Below are 20,262 nucleotides of genomic sequence, written 5' to 3'. Positions count from 1 at the left end.
GTCCCGCCAGCCCGGCTCGCAGCAGCCCGCAGCCGGGGCGGCCCGAGGGGTCGGGGGTCGGGGGCGGCGGGCGAGCACGGCTAGGCGGGCGGGCTCCCTGGGGCCGGGCGCCTGCAGGGGGCGCGAGGAGCGCCCCGCCCCGCCGCCGGCCCTCTCCCTCCCGGCTCCCTGGATCCGCGCCGGGAGGAAATGATGTGTTGCTGCCTGGTTAATCACAGCTCCAGACACTCATTGGCCGAGCGCTCCGCAGCCACTTCCTCCTCCTCCTCCTCCCGCTCCTCCCGCTCCAGCTCCCGGTCGCCGCCGCCGCCGCCGCCCCCAAGCGCTGGGGGAACTTTGCCGCCGCCGGCTTCCCGCCGCCCCCAGCCGAGCCCCGCGCCGCCGCAAGTTTCCTCCGCCCTCCTCCCCGCCCTCCGCCTCCCACCCCGCGTCAGCCGTCTCCCCGGCTCCAGCCCGGTGCCTGCCGCCAGCCTGCGCCCCAGCCCCGTGGCCGCCAGCCTCCCGCCCCGCGCCGCGCCGCGCCGCGCTCCGCCGCCGCCGCCCGGGCCACCCGCCCGCCGCCTGCGGAGTTCCGGGCTCCACGCCGGCTGCAGCGCCCCGCCCCGCCCCGCGCCTCCCGCGCCGCCCTGCAGCTCCCGGTCGCCTCGCGCTCTCCGCCTCCCCGGGTTCAGCACCCGATCGCCGCTGGACCAGAGGTGAGAGCAGGTCGCCGGCCGCGCCGCCGGAGCCGGGGACCGAGGGAGGAGGGAGCTTAGCTGGAGGCGAGGCCGGGATCGGAGGTGGAGGGTGGGCGTCTCGGTGCCTCCCCCTCGCTTTCATTCTTTCTCCGGCAAGCTGCGTGCCCTCTCGACGTGGGGGGAAGCCGCGGCGGAACGAAACCGACTTGCTTAGGGCCTCGGCTGCCGGTGGGATCCGGGAGGGCAGAGGCTTGGAGTAGGGGGTTCGGGTGTGCGTTGGGTGAACTCCTGCAGGGTGTGCGCCTCGGACTTATAAATCGATCTGGCCTCACGGCCCCGGGCTCACCTTCCAAGCTGAGCTTGGCAGACTAAAGAGATTGGCCAGTCACCCCCACCCACAAAATATCCATCTCTTCCAAGAGGAATTTTCTGCTGGAGAGACAGCCAATAAACTCTGTTCAACTCCCTCCCTCCCTCTGTCCTTCCTAGCTGCAGTTTCAAAAAGCTTCAAAGCCAGGAATGTGGGATTCATCTTCCGATCCCCAGAAGGCAGATGTGGTTACAGATGTTGCATAGTACTTTGCCAAGTTTAAAACCCTTCCTTCGACACTAACCAAAACAGTGAGGCTAGAACCTTGGGCACGTTGGGGAGATTTGTGGGCCTGTGGGTCCACTGCGTGCATGGACTTCTGTCTGGTTCAGAGACTAGCTTGGCTCTGTCCAGTTTGTGCCCGATAAGTCTCCCACCCTTCCCTACCTTCCTCTTCTCCTGGAGATCTGAACGTCCCTTGCACGGCAGAGGAGTTACGGAGGAAGCTACTGGGGAAAGAAAACACCCATTTTTGTTGCAGAAGAAAAGTGTGTTGGTTAAAAAGTTGTCATTAATTTGGTGTTTGGAGAGAGACGGACCGTAATGCATTGGATTTGCTCTCTTTATTGGCTTTTCTTCTTTGCGGTTTGTGTGATTGGTGTGAGATGATGGGAAATGTCTCTGGTCCCATACATGTTTAATGCGATTGCATATATATATATATATATATATATATATATATTTGCATAGATATATAATTTCTGGGAAAAAAATCCCTCAAATAGAAACATAACCCAGTGATTTTAAAGAATCCTGTTCCTGAGAGGCAGACTGCTCTGACAGCCCAAAGGAAGGCGGTGGCAAAAAATAGACACCACCTCCCTTTTCCCCAAAAAATTCTTCCTGGAAAGGTGGTGTTAAGAAACTTCAGAGATGGGCTCATCCAAGTGGCAGGCCTTAAATGGAAACACTATAGTATGTCCTGGCACTAGTCTTTGGAGGTGGGTTGCTGGCCGGGGGCCCAGGCTCGGGCAGGCGGCAGACACTAGACTTGTGCTGACCTCAGACAGTGCCTTGCCATGCAGCTCTACAGTTGGCACACTGCTTAAGTATGAATCCCAGGCCTCACCCATGCCACTCACGGGGACAGTGCGGTCACAAGGTTATTTTAAGTCTGCATGGGATCTGGATTACCGTTCTAAGCTCAAATCCCTCCCTTTGTGATTTGGTTACTTTTGTTTTTTGTTTTCTGTCCCGGGGCTTGCCGGATGGATGGAAGTGTTCTGAAGCTGAGCCGCGTGTGCCTTGGGTGGCTGTCACTTTCCGATGGGATGCAGCATCTCTGCTGCCACACTGTACATGGGAGTCCTCAAAGGTGATGAGTGATGCTGAGATAGACCTTGGCTAGCTGGCAAAGAGCAAGGGCCAGCGTGGGCACACACTGGACTCATAGTCTCTCTTCAGCTGTGTGGTGGAGGTCTGCTCCAAGCAGAGAGTGGTTTTAGATCGAACTTGATTGAGATAATAGTCTTACAACTTCTGCACGTTGGACTAGAGCGATCACTTGAATTTGAATAAATTTCTTGTAATTGCTAAGTAATTACAGAGAATATTAAGGATGCAGAGTTAAGATGCCACATTCAGGAGTGTAATGCGTTTCAGGAGTGAGGAGGAACTTAATTTGATTAATAGCATTGTAATGAGTGCCCTCCCCTCCAGACTGAGAGTTTACCAAGTTTTCTTCTGGCATTCATGCAACGGGTGACAGTGACTGAGTTGGAAACAGGGGCCATCTTCCCCAAGCTTCTTGTCTTCCCCAGGTTGAACTGTGTTGATGATGATAGGCAGCTGGGCGTTTCTTAAGGTTAGATGGAGTAGTTCGCAGAGCAGAGGGAGAAAACAGAGGGACAGAGACGGCTTTGAAAAATGATCTGTTCTCCAAGGTCACAAGGTGACGAAAGAATCAATACGGGGATCCGCTCGCCCCTCTGTGGCTTGCTTGGCCCTTTGGATCCTTCTATCATGATTTATTTTGTCTGATTAAATCTCATGTCCAGCTTATTGGGGCCATTATGGAGAAATTAGACATCGGTGGGGGCCAAAGCCTTTGATTTGATCGAGTAGAGTTAATGGCAGGGTGATTAGGTGGGGTATGAGCCAATCAGTGTGCCCAGCTCTGTGCAAACCCTTTGCACACTTTAGCACTTCTTCTCCAGTAGGAAACTGAGGCTTGACAGATCTAGGTTGTAGAGTTAGGAACTGACCCAGGATTCGGTTGTACTTTAGAACACATGTCCTGAGCTCTGGTTGCCAGTGACTGCCCAGCTTTCGGCTGTAGCTAAGTCTCACTTATCTTTAATTAGCTAATAATGTGCCTCTTTTGATTTAGATTTACTTATTTTTACTTGATGTGTATGGGTGTTCTCCCCGTGTACCACATGCGGTGCCTGTGCAGGTCAGAAGAGGGTGTTGGGGTCCCCTGGCACTGGAGTTACAGACCCTTGCTCGCTGCTATGTAGATGCTGGGAATCGAACCTGGGTCCTTTGGAAGAGCAGCCAGTGCTCTTAACTGCTAAGGCATCTCTCTCCAGCTCCCTTTAATAATTTTCTTTAAAGCAGCAAATAACTTTTTTTTAAATTAAAAAAAACAAAACAACTAACAATAACTTACAAACACCATCTTTTAAGAAGCAGTGTATTGCTGCTGTATTGAGAAGTCAGATCATTGATTAGGAAACAAGGGAACCATGAAGATAGACTCTTACTTATTCTGAACCCTCAAGTGCAGGATAGTGACGGTCTGATATGTGTGCGCTGCAGGGATCTGGGGTAAGGACAAAGAAGGTCACACTATTTGTGACATTGTTTTCTGATTAAGTGTTGAGTTCATGGGCACTGATTTTAGTTTAGCAACATACATGATATACCGTAGTTTTTCAGTCAAGTGATAAAGGCAATGAGACGTAATGATTAGCATAATAATTACTTGGGGGGATATTTCACTGCACTTTGCTGACTGTAGCCCATAGCTTGCTGCCTTGCATGAAGGAGACACCTTTATTATTGGCCGATTGACAAAACTACAGGTAATCACTTTAAAGCTGCGTGTTATATTGCATAAGGTTGAGCTATATTGCCTCTTCTCTGTTTTCTGTTCCTTATGTCCTCATTGCCAATATCGTGAGTGTAGGGACAGCTTGGGCTTGCCTGGGGTTTCTCCTGAGAGGCATGGGCTGGGCTGGGCTGCAGCTGACTCTTCAGTGTCCCCTTGTTTTGTATGTCTAGTCTCTGGGATGGGGTACAGAATGCAGTCATAGAGCCTTCCGTGCTTCTGTGTTTTTAACCCAGTGGTCAAGTGATGGTTCAGGACTGGAGGTGCTGTGTAAGTTAGAGCAGTACCCCTGTAAAATGTTAACAACTTGAAGCTGGGAGACTGGGGAATGAAACCATCTGAGGTTTTAATTGGAATCCATAGTCCTGTGTTATTTTTCCCAAGCAAGTTTTGGGCACTGTGGCTTTATTCCTGGAAATAAGGGTTTGGAATTAGGTTTCCTCGTACAAAAATGCCTTCTTTGATCTTTTGGAATGAAAACTTGGTCTTCCCCCCAGCCCCACCCCCTGTGGCCAGTTCTAGTTTAGAAGATCCAAAGGGAAGATTGGCCTCTTTTTTTTTTTTTTTTTTTGAAAAAAGAGAACAACTATTGGTGATGGAATGAACTTGTTTGTCCTGCTAGTTTAAGAATCAGAAGCCCCAAACTAGGATTGGTCTGTCGCAAAGGACAGTCTAATGAAAGACTCTGTTGGAAAGAGGCTCAAGAAGTTGGTATGGCTAGTGCATCCTGGCTTTTAGTTGAGATTGAAGGTGGTTTTACCACCTCAGATTAACTAATGAAAGACCCGTAAAATGGGGGGAGTCTAGGATGTAGCCAAGTGGTCCAAGTCCCAGCATAACTGCTACTGGAACACGGGAGCAGTGAAAATGCAGCTTCCTTGATTTAAAAAACAAAACAAAACAAAACAAAACCAAAACCCACCCACCCTCCCCCAGTATTTAGAGCTACCGTCCTAGGCAGGCTTGGGAATCTGAACTTGCTTGTGAGTGTCTTCCCAGATCCTGAGAGCTTTGTTTGCCAAAGTTTCCACTGCTTCATTGTTTGACTTCGGGGTTTTCAGTCTCTGACCAGCATTCCGCTTTGCCCATTAGGGTTGCCTCATTGTTTACTCTGGCTGTTTGGCCTTTATTTCAGAGACAGGGAAAGGCATTTGTGATGGCAGTCTTTCTAAGTCCTCTGGAGCTACATGTGGTAGCTGAAAGTTGTTTTGGGTGTGTGTGTGGGGGGGAGGGGGATAGGGTAAGTGGCCATAGCTCAGGTATCCTGATGGCTCTCAGAGGCTAGAACTTGACAGCTTTTAGGCCTGACCTTGATTGATCTGGCCTCCCTCGACTTTCTCTTTCTTTGGGGGAAGGTCAGACCCCCTCAGGGGCCAGAGTAATCTCATGGCAAGGGAGAATGCTGCTTTTCTCAGCATTATGTTCTGGTAGCATTGTATCGTCTACATTTCTCCTCTTGGGCCTCGAGTCATCTCTTCACCATATACGACTGCGAGTTATTCATTTTTCCTAATTGTATTACTTCCATGTGATTCATTCCCCTTCACTGACTTAAACTCAGTTGTCTCATGGCTGCCCTGAGGGTAAGGACTATTCACGTTTCCTCATCTTTTGTGTATCTCATAGATCTCTAATCTAATGCCAAACCATACAACCAGTTTTTTTTTTTTTTTTTTTGATACATTTTAAAGAACATTTATTTTAACTTTATTTATGAATTTGTGCGTTGGTGTGTCTGTGTGTGATTATGTGCATAAGAGTGAAGGTACCTCCAAAAGCCAGAAGAGGGCATCAGATTCTCCAGAGCTGGAGTTACAGGAGGTTGTGGGTTGTCTGATGTGGATGCTAGGAGCCAAACTTGGGTCCTGTGTAAGAGTACTCTGTGTTGTCACCTGCTGAGCAGCAGTAGTGAGTGTTTTTAATTCTGAGAGAATGAATGGATGACTGCGTGTTCTGGGTGGAAAGGGACCACGTCATTTAAGAAAAGGGAACAGCACAAAGAAGATAACAGACTTTATACCCGGTCCCTATGAATGGGTGGCAAACAGGCGGAAGGTGCTCCAGGTAAGGAAATTGTGCTCTGTACCCCTGCCCTCCATTGTTTTCCTCTGTGCTGATAACTGAAGCCAGGAGGACCTCACTCCTGACAATGTGCCTGACCATTCATTGATTGTACTGTAGCTTGTAGTTAGTAAATGCAGCAAGTATTTATTGCATTCTTTCAGCATACACTTCCTTTCCTTTTGTGAGAAGGTCAAGGAGACATGTCTATTCTGGGGAAGAATACTTCAATCCACTTTTTTGTTTGTTTGTTTGTTTGTTTGTTTGTTTTTTTGTTTCTATCACAGCAAGGAATCCTGTGATAATGTGAGACTCAGACACTTGGTGAACTGAGCCCTGTACTCTGATTTTTTTTTTTTTTCTCTTGCTGCAAGAGTGCCTTCTTAAGGAATTGACATGGAGAACAGAGCGGTGGCCAGGGCTTATGTCAGAGGTGAAAGGATGCGCCGAATCTCTTTGGGAATCTCTTTGGAAAATGGATAGAAGTCAAAGTAAACTCCACGTTACCAGGTTTCAAGGCTGGGTTGGAGTGGGCATAACCACTGGGCAGCTTGGTGACCGGTGAAAGCCAGTTTCAGACATTCATGCTTACACTGTGCCATAGCTGCCATTGAGGAAACAAGATTGCCCTCCGGTTTGCCTCTGCTTTAGCCGATGGAAGACATAGCTGATGGAACTACTGACAACACAACCTTGAGTTTTGTAAGAAATGGGACCGATGGGATAAAAGGACCGTGTGGGGCGTGATGCTGGGCCGGCTTGGATGGTAGAGGTGATGCTGTTTGGAGAGTGCATTCCCTGGGAAACGTGTGAAGAAAAGAGGTTGAGGGGGAAACTTTTTGGGTTAGAGGGATGGTTGAGATGATGTTGTAAACAGGTTCTGCATCTTATTTGCCAGAGGCTCTTCCTCTTTGTGAAACTATAATGTAGTCGACTGCTGTCCCAGGGTAATACTGCTTATAAGTGGACGCCACACACAGTGCCCGAGCCCTTGGATTTGTGTCTCTTTCCTGGATTTTAGGGACTTAGGCAAGACAGTTATACCCAGGAGTAGTGAGAAGAGAGAAAAGGGACAGGTGGCTGTCCAGGGTGACTCTTACTTTCTCTTTTCAAGAGAAAAGTGAGTGAGGGGCAAGTGGGCCGAATGATGTTCTTCACGCGGCTTTTGAATGTGATGATTTGGAAGGGGTCACAGAGACAAAGTTTGGAGCTGAGACGAAAGGATGGACCATCCAAAAACTGCCCCACCCAGGGGTCCATCCCATAATCAGCCACCAAAGACAGACACTATTGCATACACCAGCAAGATTTTGCTGAAAGGACCCTGATATAGCTGTCTCTTGTGAGGCTATGCCAGTGCCTGGCAAACACAGAAGTGGATGCTCACAGTCAGCTATTGGATGGAACACAGGGCCCCCAATGGAGGAGCTAGAGAAAGTACCCAAGGAGCTGTAGGGGGCTGCTACCCTGTAGGTGGAACAACAATATGAACTAACCAGTACCCCCAGAGCTCTTGTCTCTAGCTGCATAGGTAGCAGAAGACAGTCTAGTCAGCCATCATTGGGAAGAGAAGCCCCTTGGTCTTGCAAACTTTATATGCCCCAGTACAGGGGAACACCAGGGCCAAGAAGTGGGAGTGGGTGGGTAGGGGAGCGGTGGGTGGGGAGGGTATAGGGGACTTTGGGGATAGCTTTTGAAATGTAAATGAAGCAAATAAAAAAAAAGAAGCTAAAAAAAAAGAAAGAAAGAAAAAGAAGCCGTTGTGGGCCACAGGGGCTGGAGTAAGCATCTTACAAGTGGGATCCAGAGAGTTACAGAGCAGCTCCTTCTAGAGATAGTACCTCAGGTAAACATAAATGTTCAGTGTCAATGTTTCCTGAAAGATGCTTGACTCACAAGAGAGACATTTTCCATTATGGCCTGGTACACATACACTCACACATATGCCTACGAGAAGTGAAGTGGAATTACAGGTTTCGCTAGACTCTACTGTAATGCTTTCTGATTTCTATTCAATTTTTATTAAAAAATTCTGATCTCTATCTACTAAATTGATTTCAAAACTTGCTAATGGGTCCTAATCAGCAGTTAGAAAAGAAAAAGTGTTCTGTTCCAGGCATTGTGAAAATTAGCCTCAATTTGTTTATTGAATAGTTGCTAATCTGAATGGGTATTTTGTCAGGTGGTTTTATTTTGGGGGTGGGGTGGGGTGGGGGATGGGTTTTAGTCATTCTACAGAAAAGCCTCAACCTCCCTCCTTCTCCCAGACCCAAAGTCTTTGCTTTTTCTTAAGTCAGATCAAAAGGACTAATGGGGACCTTGTTGAGCCCCATGGACATCAAAGGTGCGGGTGATTAACTTAACTGTGCAGGGGACCTTGGCTCCTTGTGTATGGAGATCATATTGGAGTAAGATGGTTGCTCTCAGTTGAAGAGGCAAGCAAGAGTACTCTACCTGCTGACGCCGGAAAGATGGGGATGCAGTTTAGACGATGACTCCGTGAGTTATTTGGAAATGAACAATGAGAGGCGGAGAGGGATCGGTACTGGCATAAGCCTTTCACCTGCTGTCCTTGTCCCAGAAATGCTCCCCCCATTCTTGTTCCTTTGTAGTTTGCCTCTCAGCACTTCCTTTATGGATCGCTCATCAAATCTCCCTGAACTTGGGCTGAACATGTAAGTCAGTAAAACCAGATGTGACGGTATCCTTGAGGGGGATTACACATCTGGGAGAAGAAGCGGAGGGCTGAGGATCTTGGTCATAAGTTCTAGAGAGATAAGATCAACCTGACACCTTTGAGGAGGTGGTTGTTTGGCTAGCCTTGGAAAGAGGTGCCATTTTGATGTTATTATTGTGGCGGTATTTTTATGTGCGTAGTTGTGAAAGGGGAAGCATGGTCAATGGTGCTAGTAAATAAGAAGTAGTAGGTTTCTGTAGGAACCAGGCTCTAGACAGTATCAGCTGCACACACTTTCAGTCATTGGATCAGATTTTACATCTTGAGATGCCGTATCTCAGGAGAACATCCAAGACCTGGGAAAACAGGGAAGGTACGGTCCCGGCAAGTACCTTGGCTGTGCGGAGTATGCAAGGGGAGAACCAGAGAAAGAAGTAATATGAGGTAATGTGGTACCTTGTCATGGTTTCCTGGGACGCCTGCTGAAGGCTAAGATAATGCCTGGGAAGCAGGCTGTCGACCGCGGATATGGTAGCATTGATAGAGTTTGTTGCCTAACATGTACAAAACCCTGGGTTTCATTCCTAGCATTGCTCCAGCTAGGTGTGCTGGTCCATGCTTGTCTTTCCAGCACTTGAGAGGTAGAGGGAGGGGGACCAGAAGTTCAGAGTCATCCTCAATTACACCCGGAGTTTGATGGCGGCCTAGGATGCGTGAGGCGCCGCCGTAGGAAGCTAGAAGGGAAACTGGCCTTGAGCAAGCCATACTTGGGTCCCACATTTAATACTCATATCCACTTGAAGTGCCTTCTCCTGCTATGCCCCGCTTTGCAAAAGGAGAGACAGCATGGCAGGCCTGAGGTCACCCATCTGGGCGTGAACCCAAGCCACCAAAGTCACCATGTTGTTCTGTAGCAGGTGAAGGTAGAAGTGGAGCTGGGTTCCCGGGCTACTGTGGTTTGATGCTGTATTTAAAACGTTTCCTAAAAGTTTGCCATTATTGAAAATGAGGCCCTTTCCCATGAAGACAGCCCAACTTCTATTCACTCTTGTGACTGGCAATCCTGGCTACACCCTGTTTTCTCCTCGACACCAGCATCTGCTGATAGCTACTCCTAATACCTTACTCTTGGGCTGGTTTTCAAGACCTCCCCAGCCTGCCTTGCCCCTTCTACACGCTCGTTGCTCTGGTCCCGTGGCTTTGCAAGCTTGAGACCCGCACTCCTTGGTGAGGTGGTTTGTTCAGTTCGTGTGGGTTTGTTTCCCAGAGGCCAGGAGGAAACAATAATACTAGACGGGATAGGATTTTGGTTTTGGGCAGGAGGCAGAGTTTATTGACTAACTCTCTTCTGATGAGGAGTAGGGTGGGGTAGGAGTAAATGTATCTGCCCTGTGGAACCTTGGTGGCTGGGGTGGTGGTGGTGTTGATCTTAAAAGACAATGTAAACTTGGCAAGAGGAGCATGTTTGGGAGGGGCCGAGGTGATGGAGGAGGAACAAGGGTGTGCTGGAGGTTTCCCCTCAGTCCTTTAAGAGGTTGGGGGTGGGGATAGCACTAGACTCCTGGGGGTGAGGGTGCAGAACTTTGGCTTTTATTTTGATCCGATCTGTACCCCTGTTTGGTGAGAGGATGAATGGGGAGGCTGTCCCTTTTGGGAATAGAAGTGATCTGAGGTGTCCATAACAAAGTGAACTGGAGGCAAACAGTTCAGAGTCTCTTATTGACTTTTTGGGGTCAAGTGTCCCGCCTCCCGGGTGAATGAAATGTTTATTCTAATGAAGGCGTAAACTCAACAGCTCCCCACCTTTCCACCTGGGAACAGATAAGCATCTTTTCATAGACTCAGAGGCAGGCGGAGACTCCCTTTGATGAGTGGTGCCTGTCACTTACTCGTGTGCTTTCCTTAGGTGAATCTAAGTCGCAGACTTTTGCCCTTTAACTCTTAAACATTTATTTACCGTTGTATCCCAGGTCATAGGAGAGGAGGCTATGGAGTCCACGGATGGGGAGAAGACCCTCAGCTGAGGTTGTATTCTGGCTTCTAGCTGGCTAGGAATGGAATGTCCTTTGACAAATTCAGAGTAATCCATGTCCCCACCTCTACTCCGCTTGATTTCAGAGTCCATCCAACTTACAGTTTCTTCATTATCTGGGTCCATCTCAGCATCAAGGTCTTCTCCCATCTGCTTGCCTTTGGATCCCCAAATGTCTCACAGGTCGGGGCATTCTATCGACAGGTGGGGCAGCTCCTGCTCAGATGTGGAGCCTTGTATTAGCCTCTGGCTATCTTCCAGGAATGGGTTTATTTTGTTTTTGTGACACTTGACTCCTTTTGGGGCCATACAACTCTGACTTTAAAAAAAAGTTAAAGTTAACCTTTTTATTTTTAATTTACTGTCTATATAAAAATACATATATTATATGTATAAATATATAAAACACACATTATAAATACTTTTAATATAATAATATGTAATATGTATAAATATATACTTATATATTGATAAATATATAATGTATTACAGTAAAGTTAATCTTTATTCGTACGAACACATTGATAGGCGCTTCTATACATGTGTTTCCTTGGGTTTGGTGAATGCTTACGTTTTTGGTAGTTTATGTTGTGAAAGGAACACAGGTACATGCTTCAACATATAAAGGAAGAGCACATACAGAAGAAAGTAGATTTTACACTTCTGCCTCCTGTTTTCCCCTAGTAAAGGGAAGGTACCAACAGTCGGGAATTGTTGCAGGCGACTGCATCTCAGTGTGGGAGTGATGCCTATCACAGGGAAGACCCCAGCTTCATGCCCCAGCATCAAACAGAAGAGAAAAAAAATAAATCCAAGTTCGAGGAGCCTGTCCTAAAAGCTGTTGTGTGTCAGGGTGGGTCGTGGGGGTGGGGATACCCAGCAGGGCTCTCACCCACTCAGAAGAGAAGGGGAGAGGGGAGAGGGAAAGATGGTGGGAGGGGATGACCTGGAAGGGTTCAGTGAGTGGGATGTAACGTCAATAAGTAAAAAGTAAATACAGGGAAAAAAAAAGTAAAAAAGAAATATCCAAGTTGTTTATTCTCTCATCCATACCATTTAATTACATTTACTGTCATATGGTGTCATATTGTTTGTTGGAGATGAAGTCTTGCCATGGTTCCCAGGCTGGAATAGAGTTCTTTCTGCTCAAGCTCTCCTTTTGCCTTAGTCTCTCAGGTAGTGGGAACTTCAGGCGTGCACCCCTGTTCTGGCGGCGAATATTGAATATGTTTTTATTTCTGTGTGTGTTTGTGTCTTGTTCCCGTTTCTGGGCTGTCCCTTTTTTTTTTTTTTTTTTTAAACTTAACAAGTCTTGGAAAATTTCCTTTGTTAGTGTGAACCATGTAGCCTCTTATTTATTTATGTAGCTTTTGGCTTTCAGTACTGAGGGTTGAACCCAGGCCTTCAGGCATCCTGAGTGTCAAGGTGAGCACATCTCTGGCCTCCAGCCCCCACCCAGACCTCTGCTTTAGAAGGCCTTTCATTATGCACTATAATTTATGTGGTCACTATTTCAGATTCTGCTTTACACAATGTTGTGCGTTGTAGTATTGCCGTTGAGTGTGTGTATGGAGAACTGCAGTGACTGTTTTTATGTGCACTGTGGCATTGGCTGTGTTGATGTATGTATGCAATCGTCCCCCATTATCCATGGTTCTGTTTCATGCTTCCAGTTGCCAATGCTCAACTACGGTCTGAAAATATTTCATGGGAAGTTCCAGAAATAGTTTGGAAATGTAAAACAACTTTTGTTATACTACATTATCGTCATTATTCTGTTTTATTATTCCTGTCTAGTTTGTTTATTACACTTTGTCATAGGCGTGCATGTACACAGTAGGGACAACATAGTTTAGGTAGGTTTCAGTACTCCCCATGGAAAGCATCCATGGGGTATCTTGGAAGGCACGCCCTTGAGGGTGGGGAGCATCATTGTACCCTGAGCATCTGCGGCAGGCTAGCTTGACTTACTAATTCCCATCCTGTACGTCTGGGGATAGATACCAAAGATTGCTATTTGCTTTGTAAATTTCATATAGGCTGCAGCCAGGATCGGCCTTTTTTCATTTGCATCTGGGAAGCACAATGCATGGCGAGAACCAAGGGTCCAGAGACCCAGCCCTGTCTGCTTTTGCTGAAAGCCAGTTATGTGGTCACAGAGAGTAATTTTCTTTTCAGTGTTTTCCTGTCTGTCAAGAAGGGCAGAGGCTTGGTTCTTCCTAATGTTAAATAATTCTCTAGTCTCTCTCTTTTTTCTTTTTCTTTTTTTCTTTTTTTTCTTTTTTTGGTCTTTCCAGTAAGTGGAGTCTGGTGATTTTTTTTTTTTTTTTCCCTGTGTACGTTTGAGTCCGTGAATAACTGTGGGCTTTGGAAGCCTTGCAAACCACAGCCTTTCTTCGGTTGTTTTAAAGTGCCGTGTCTGCCTGTGCTTTATGTTAAAAGCAGAGCGTATATGGCTGATGACTGATTTTTTTTTTTTTAATATTGTGAGTGGTAAGTAAGCATTTAGTGACCAAGAAACTCAGATAGTCAGCTCTTTATTATTGATCACAAATAGAGACAATGGATTTTTATATGTAGGGAAAAAGTTTTATTTTTAATAGCTTTAAAAAAAGCAGTAGGTTGGTGATGGGCCGTCTATAAGAAATGGTGAAATTTTATTTATGATTATGGAGCAGACGAGAGGGGACTGCTTTCGCTCACTCTGTAAGAGGAAGAAGGTAAAATTAGGTTATTTTTGAAGCATTTTGTCAGATTTCTTTTCCTTGGTGGTGCTGGTGAGAGGGCGCAGGGCCTGTGTGGGCCAGGAGGAGCTATGAGGACCATCTCTAGGACTGAAGCAATGGTTCTAGTAACACCAGTGTACTTCCTTGCACTTCCCAAGGGAGGCAGATCCAAAAATTTAAACACAGCATAGTATAAAGTGCATGTTTGTTCTCTGTACTGCATTTCTCCTTTAGAATTTATACTTCCCAAGCCAAAAGACTGCATTTGACTTTTTTCATTTGATCCACTTTCAACTTCTGAATGGCCAATATACATTTTTTATTCTCCTAAGAGCATTTTTTTTTGAGCCCTTGATTGATTTTTATTTTGCATTTACTAAACCTCTTCCCATATACAAATCAATCCATGTAGCTACAGAGTAGGAAACAGAACAAAACAAAACAAAAACAAAAATAAAGGACAACTTAGTCTCCTATAGAGATTGGGCCTTATTCATATTCATACGGTGGAATGGTATATAGTCACTAAAGCCGTGACTTTAGGTGACTCTTCGTGGTGATACAGCATACATTCTTTTGGGAGGCCGGGTCTCCATGTGTAGTCTTAGCTCTCCTGGAACTTGCAGTGATCCTTTTGCCTCTGTATCCTGTGCTGGGATGATAGGTGTCTGCCATCATGGGCAGCTCTAAAGCATAGTTTAAATCTCCCTTAGTACCTTCTAGATTTATGGTTATGAAGCTCTGTCATCAGGGGGAAGGGAGCTACCTGGGAACACACTGCACAGCAGCACGCCTTCTCCGTGCAGGGCGACATGATGATTGCAAAGGGACGGTCTTTAAACACAAGCGAGTTTGTGTTTAAATACCAGATCACTGTGTTATCCCCATAATGTAGCGTTAAAGGTGGCCACCTTCCTGTTAATGGTATGCCACAGCACTGTGGCTTTTGCTCACACCATTCTCTGTAGGGTGACATCTTTTATACCTGCTTTAGGGTTAAATGATGATCCGGGAGTCACACTTTTGAAAGGCTGGTTTTAATTTCACAGGTTGCAAGTTTAGTGGATCGGGTGCAAGTGTCTAATTATAATTATTGACACTTTTCAAATGCTGTTTTAAGTGGGATGTGCCACCCATGATTTTGACAGCCGTGACTGCTCCGGAACTCTTCACGGTGGTTTTGTTTAAACTTCACATTGTGGGTGGGAGACTATCCGTGAAGAGGGTGCAGGAGACTCGGAGGGGATGTGCTTCATGTCCCACTGCGACTGTTGATTTTCAGTCTGTTAAATGTTAATCTGATGATTATCTAGGTTGACCTTTCAGGAAGCCTGAGAGTTTCATCTTATGTTTTGTACAGTGGGAGAAAAACAAGCAGAGGAGTGACGCTGTTCTGTTCCCATTCTACTCTTTGAAGGTGACAGAGACTCCCCTGCTGTGGGCTCTAATCATGTTTCTCTCTATCAGCAGACTTGTCATGTATGGTAGCCCCCCTCCCCCACCGCTTTCTGGGTTTTGTTGTTGTTGTTTGTTTGTTTGTTACTATTGTTTGAGACAGTATCTCCCTTAGTCTAGGCTGGCCTCCAACTCTTTGAAGTCTAGGACTTTGAACTCCCAATCCTCCCTGGGATATTTTTCCCTGGGCCCAGGTTGGCTTGGAACTCATCATCCTCTTGTTTCAGCCTCCACTGCTGAGATGAACCACAGGAGCAGTCTGCCCTCTATTTCTCTTTCTTTCCTTCACCTACTCTTGTCTTTCCTCCTCTGTCTTTCTGCCCTCTGCTTCTGTCCTTTGTGCCAGAGGTAGAACCCAGGGTCTTGTTCCTTCTAAAGTAGATGCCCTACCACTGAGCAATACCCCCCAAGTCCCAGCCCTGTTTTCTTGGGTGGGTGCTTTTTCAGTAGTATCTCCTTCTGAGAGTTGCTACCCCGCTAGCCTCTGAGCACGGGCACACAAAGGGTACTGGGAAGCTCTGTGGGGTAGAGGGGCAGACAACAGAGAAGGCAGCTGTAAAGGAGAAGTCGTGCTGGGGAGTGTCCTCCTGCTTAAGAGAGAGTCAAGGGTCAGCTTCCAGGGTAGGGATGTTTGTGGGTAGCTCAGGAAGGTTCAAAGGCAAGTCTCAGGTAGCCCAGGGACGTCCAGGCAGAGGCTTTTGGAGGGGCGGAGGGCGGACAGCCCCCCATCGGCTTTAAAAGTAGACCTAAACAGAACCCCCCTTTCTCAGTGAGTACTGGTGGGATCAGAGAGCCATTAGAAACACAGAGGCCTGGCTCTTGTCTACTGGGAATCTGGGTGAACTGGACCCTGCTCCTCATTGCTATCTATCAGCAGGTGTTTTGAATGCTTTTAGGAGTCAGAGCAGATGAGCAGACAGCCAGTGGTAAACTGTGAGAGAACGGGGAGGGGGCAAGCCACCTGCTAAGGGACATTGATTTTGATTGTTTTTTTTTAAGTACAGGCTTGATGATGCAGAAATAATACCATACTCACATTTCCTAAATATTGGTCTGTGTGTGTGTGTGTGTGGTACAGTGTGGTGTGTGCACATGATTTGTGTATGTGTGTGTAAGCCAAAAGTTAGTGTAGAGTAGCTTTTTTTTTCTGTTGCTCATATATATATATATATATATATATATATATATATATATATGTATGTATGTATTGAGATAGAATCTCCCATTGAACCTCAAGTGTCTTGATTTGGCTGGTCTGGCTAGCCAGTGAGCTTCAGCAATCTTCCTGTTCCGGGAGCCCCAAGTCTGGGTTTGAAGGCGTGTGTTACCACACCTGGCTTTTACATGGGTGGCTTCTTGGGATCTGAACACAGGCCCTGTGCTTGTATAGCAGACTTTACTGAATGAGCACCCCCCGCCCCCACCCCCCAGTTCCCACAAATGTTTCTTGAAACCCAAAAGAGGCAGCAGACTGGCTCCGTGGGTAAAAGAGATCTCAGGGACCTGAATTCTGTCCCTGGACCACGTGTAGGAAGAGGGAACTGACAACATAGTTGTCCCCTGACCCCCCACGTATATGCTATGGTATTCTCTCTCTCTCTCTCTCTCTCTCTCTCTCTCTCTCTCTCTCTCTCTCTCACACACACACACACACACACACACACACACTTGCACACACACACACTAGTCATACATTAAAAAAAAAATAAAACCAGAAACTTAGATGATACCCAGGGAGTTCTACTAAAAGGTCCTCAAATAAGTGAGAAACACATTGTCTCAGACAGCGTAGAAGGTACGTTGGAGTTCCGAAGTATCTGTGATGAGGAAAATCATTAACTTAATCACTTCTACTGGGACATCCCTGGGGTCTTCCAAATTTATTCCGCATAGGAACCCAGTGCAGCTGTTAACACTGCAGGCTTAGCGGACTGCCTTCTGCTGAGCACTTTCTGGGAGAGACAGCCTTGCTTCGCAGGCTCTCAACACTGCCTTATCTGTGTTGGGAGGCCAGCTGTCTGGGCTTGCCTGGGAATCTAGGATGTCCTGGGATATAGGACTTTCAGAATTAAGGTCCCGAGCCAAGACTGGTTCTCTGTTTGTTTACCATGCATAGGAATTTCCCTTTTCCCTTAAATACCATCCCGAGCCACATTCTGATGGAGTGGCTCCCAGCCTTGTCTGCATCCCCGTGCCGCATCCCAGTTGCTGAGCCTGTGACTAAATTGGTCTGGGATACTATGGAATGTTTCGCGGGTTCCCCAAGTCGTTCTATCTTGTATGAAAGTTGTTCAAAGCAATTAAATGTGTGGAAATGCAGTCTCGATGTGCCACTTATGGATTGACTTTAATATGCAATAGAAAAAGAACATTCTCCATTAAAAAGAAAAGAGCCGAAATGTCACTCAGCAGCATGCCGAGGGGGATCGTCAGTCCTGTGTGCTCTGCTCTGTGGGAACACTCGAAGAGGGATGGCAGGCTGGAAAGGCAGGGAGGAGTCTGCTTAGCAATGGGCGTGGCTCAGGTTGTTTTAAAGGCTGTTTGGAATGCTGAACTGTTGAGATCCAGCATCAGACAGCTTAGGTAAGGATCTGGGAGGGGCAGGATCTGGAGTAATTAGCTGTAAGTGAATCCTGGAAGGCGACTTGGATTGATGGCCCTCGGGGCACTTGGTAGCACTGTCCAGAATGAACTCAGAGGACCAGCCCCTGGACAGGGGCAGATAAGCACATTACCCTAGTGCAAGCAGCGGGGACCTTTGAGTGGGGATCGAATTCTGCTGGGGAGAAAGGTCAGAGAGTAAGTAGATCTGCCCCCCTGGGTCTGGCATGAGTGTCTGAGGACAGCTGGGAGGTGGCTGGTATGCTAGGGAGACCACCGAGGACGACCTGATAAATTCATGCCTGTGAGCTCAGGGAGCTAGGATGTGGTGGGCATTTAGGAGGTCTTTGTGATATGTCTATAGACTCAGTGTGAAGCCAAGTTGTACTGGGCTGAGGAGGAAGAGGAGGAGGAGGAGGAAGAGAAGGAGGAGGAGGAGAAAGAGGGAGAGGAGGAGGAGGAGAGGGAGGAGGAGGAGGAGGAGGAAGAGGAGGGGAGGAGGAGGAGGAGGAGGAGGAGGAGGAGGAGGAGGAGGAGGAGGAGGAGGAGGAGGAGGAGGAGGTGGTGGTGGTAGTGGCTAACTAGAAGTAAGGACTTTTCTAGAAGTTTTTTACTAAAGACAGGGCCCAGGTGATACTTGCCCTCAGGAGATAAGCCCTGACCTGTTGAGTAGACGCCAGCTTACTCACAGGCTATTCCATGAGTAAATACACAAAGGGTGGTCAGATACTCACAGGAGATGTCTGAGCCCCTCAGGGCTTCATGAAGGGTTTTTTTTTTTTTTTTTTTTCTTCCCTATCTAGCAGGCTCACATTTCTTTCTCCTTCCCCCTGACGCTTCTTGTGCCATTCCCTGGACACAACAAGGGCAAGATCAGAATTTACGTGTTTAGAAATGTCTTTAAGGATTCTTTCTATGGTGGTGATAAGATAGGGTGTGATACGAATCCAACCTTTGTTCATGTCTGACTGACTTCTGGGAGTGCTTTGGAGCTTACACAAACCGTGCGTTGGTCACCCGCTCCGGCACCTCGGGCAGGAAGCAGGGCAGACATTATTCCACTCTTCAGGGAAGGGATGCCCTGGAGTTTAAATATAGTAAGAATTTGATGATGAGTAGTGATTTTCAGGATGGGTCGGGGATGGAAGTTTGTTTGACGGGAGTATGTTTGAAGTTTTTTGTTTTTTTGTCTTCTGTTTTTTCAGTTAGTTTATAAGTCCCCAAGGTTGAGACCAGTGTTTGTAGTTGAGTTTTTTATTAACGTAATTACCCATTCACTGCTGCTCTTGGATGTTGTTGGGTGGTGGGTAGAGGGGACTGCCCACTCGAGAGATGTTTCCCATTACCTTTGAGAGGTAGAGTTCAGGAATACGATGACAGGATGGACAGAGGCATTGTGGGTCATGTAGCTTAAACTGTGTCTCATAACTGGACCATGCAATTGTTCCTGAGGTCAGTCCGGTGCTGTCGTCCGTCTTCGGTGTTTTGTAAACATTTAAAATACACCTGGCCTTTGTCACTCTGTGTGGGGATGCCCTCTTCAGGTCCTTTTGATTCATAAGGAAGCTGTGTCCAACGGACCCCGGTATAAGTCGAAAATATGCAAAATCAAAATGCATTTTTAACTTGGTAACATCTTAGTTTAGCCACACGATAGGCTACAGAGCATCCGCCTCAAGCTTGAGCCTGAGAAGGGCAGAAGTAACTTTCCATACATTATTATTTCGGAGAAGGATCAAAATTTACATTAAAACAAAACAAAATCAAAACCAAACAAAACTAAACTAAAAACAGCAACAACAACAACAAAAAGAAAACGAAAACCAAAAAAGGTGCTTTGTGGTGTGTGTGTGTGTGTGTGTGTGTGTGTGTGTGTACCTGTCCACAAAGGCACATCTGTAGAGATGGGAGAACAGCTTTTCACTTTTCAGGAGTTGGCTTTCTCTTTCAAGCACAGGTTTCAGGGACTGAACTGGTTGTGCCCTTATCTACTGAGCCACCTCACTAATCTCCCAGTTTTTTCTTTTCGTTTGTTTTCTTTTCCTTTTTCCTCTTTCTTCTTAACTCTTCCCTTTTCCTTTTTCCCTTTTCCTTTCCTTTCTTTTCTTTTCTTTTCTTTTCTTTTCTTTTCTTTTCTTTTCTTTTCTTTTCTTTTCTTTTCTTTTTTCATTTGTGCTCCTCCTCTTCCTCCTTCTTCCTTCGCTCCCTCCCTTCCTTTTTTCTTTCTTTCTAGCCAGGGTTTCTTTCTCTCTGTGTAGTCTTGGCTGTCTTGGAGCTTGTAGACCAGGATGGCCTCAAATTCACCAAGCCCTGCCTGCTTCTGCCTCCTGACTGCCAGGATTAAAGGCCTGTGCCACTGTGTCTGGCTTTTTTCTATTCTTTTCTTAATTTCACTTTTTTGTTTTGTTTCTGTTTTTTGTTTTGTTTTTTTTGTGTTTTTTTTTTTTTTTTTTTTTTTTTTTTTGTTTTTTTGTGATGGGGTCTCTTTATGTAGGTCTGTGTGTACCTGTCAGTCTTTGAACACACAGAAATCAGCCTGCCTCTGCCTTTCAAGTCTTTCAAGTGCTGAATTAAAATTGTGCACCACCGCACCTGGCCTCATGTTAAAAGA

At 46.7% G+C, this 20,262-nt stretch overlaps 1 protein-coding gene across 4 annotated transcripts in view; it reads left to right on the top strand.

Moving 5' to 3' along the window:
• The first annotated feature begins 340 nt into the window (after positions 1 to 340).
• Positions 341 to 20,262, top strand: part of Acvr1 (activin A receptor type 1) — a 124,736-nt gene continuing 104,814 nt past the window's right edge. For 3 of the 4 annotated variants that reach the window (XM_029536144.1, XM_021192491.2, XM_029536145.1), the window contains exon 1: positions 568 to 695. The gene's annotated coding sequence lies outside the window, so the exon portion shown is untranslated. Of the gene's footprint in view, positions 696 to 20,262 lie in introns of all 4 variants that reach the window. The other variant, XM_021192493.2, reaches the window with a different exon arrangement.

Source organism: Mus pahari, chromosome 3 (genome assembly GCF_900095145.1).
Source record: "Mus pahari chromosome 3, PAHARI_EIJ_v1.1, whole genome shotgun sequence".
NCBI classification, from domain to species: Eukaryota; Metazoa; Chordata; class Mammalia; order Rodentia; family Muridae; genus Mus; species Mus pahari.
This window is presented reverse-complemented; position numbering and strand designations above follow the sequence as displayed.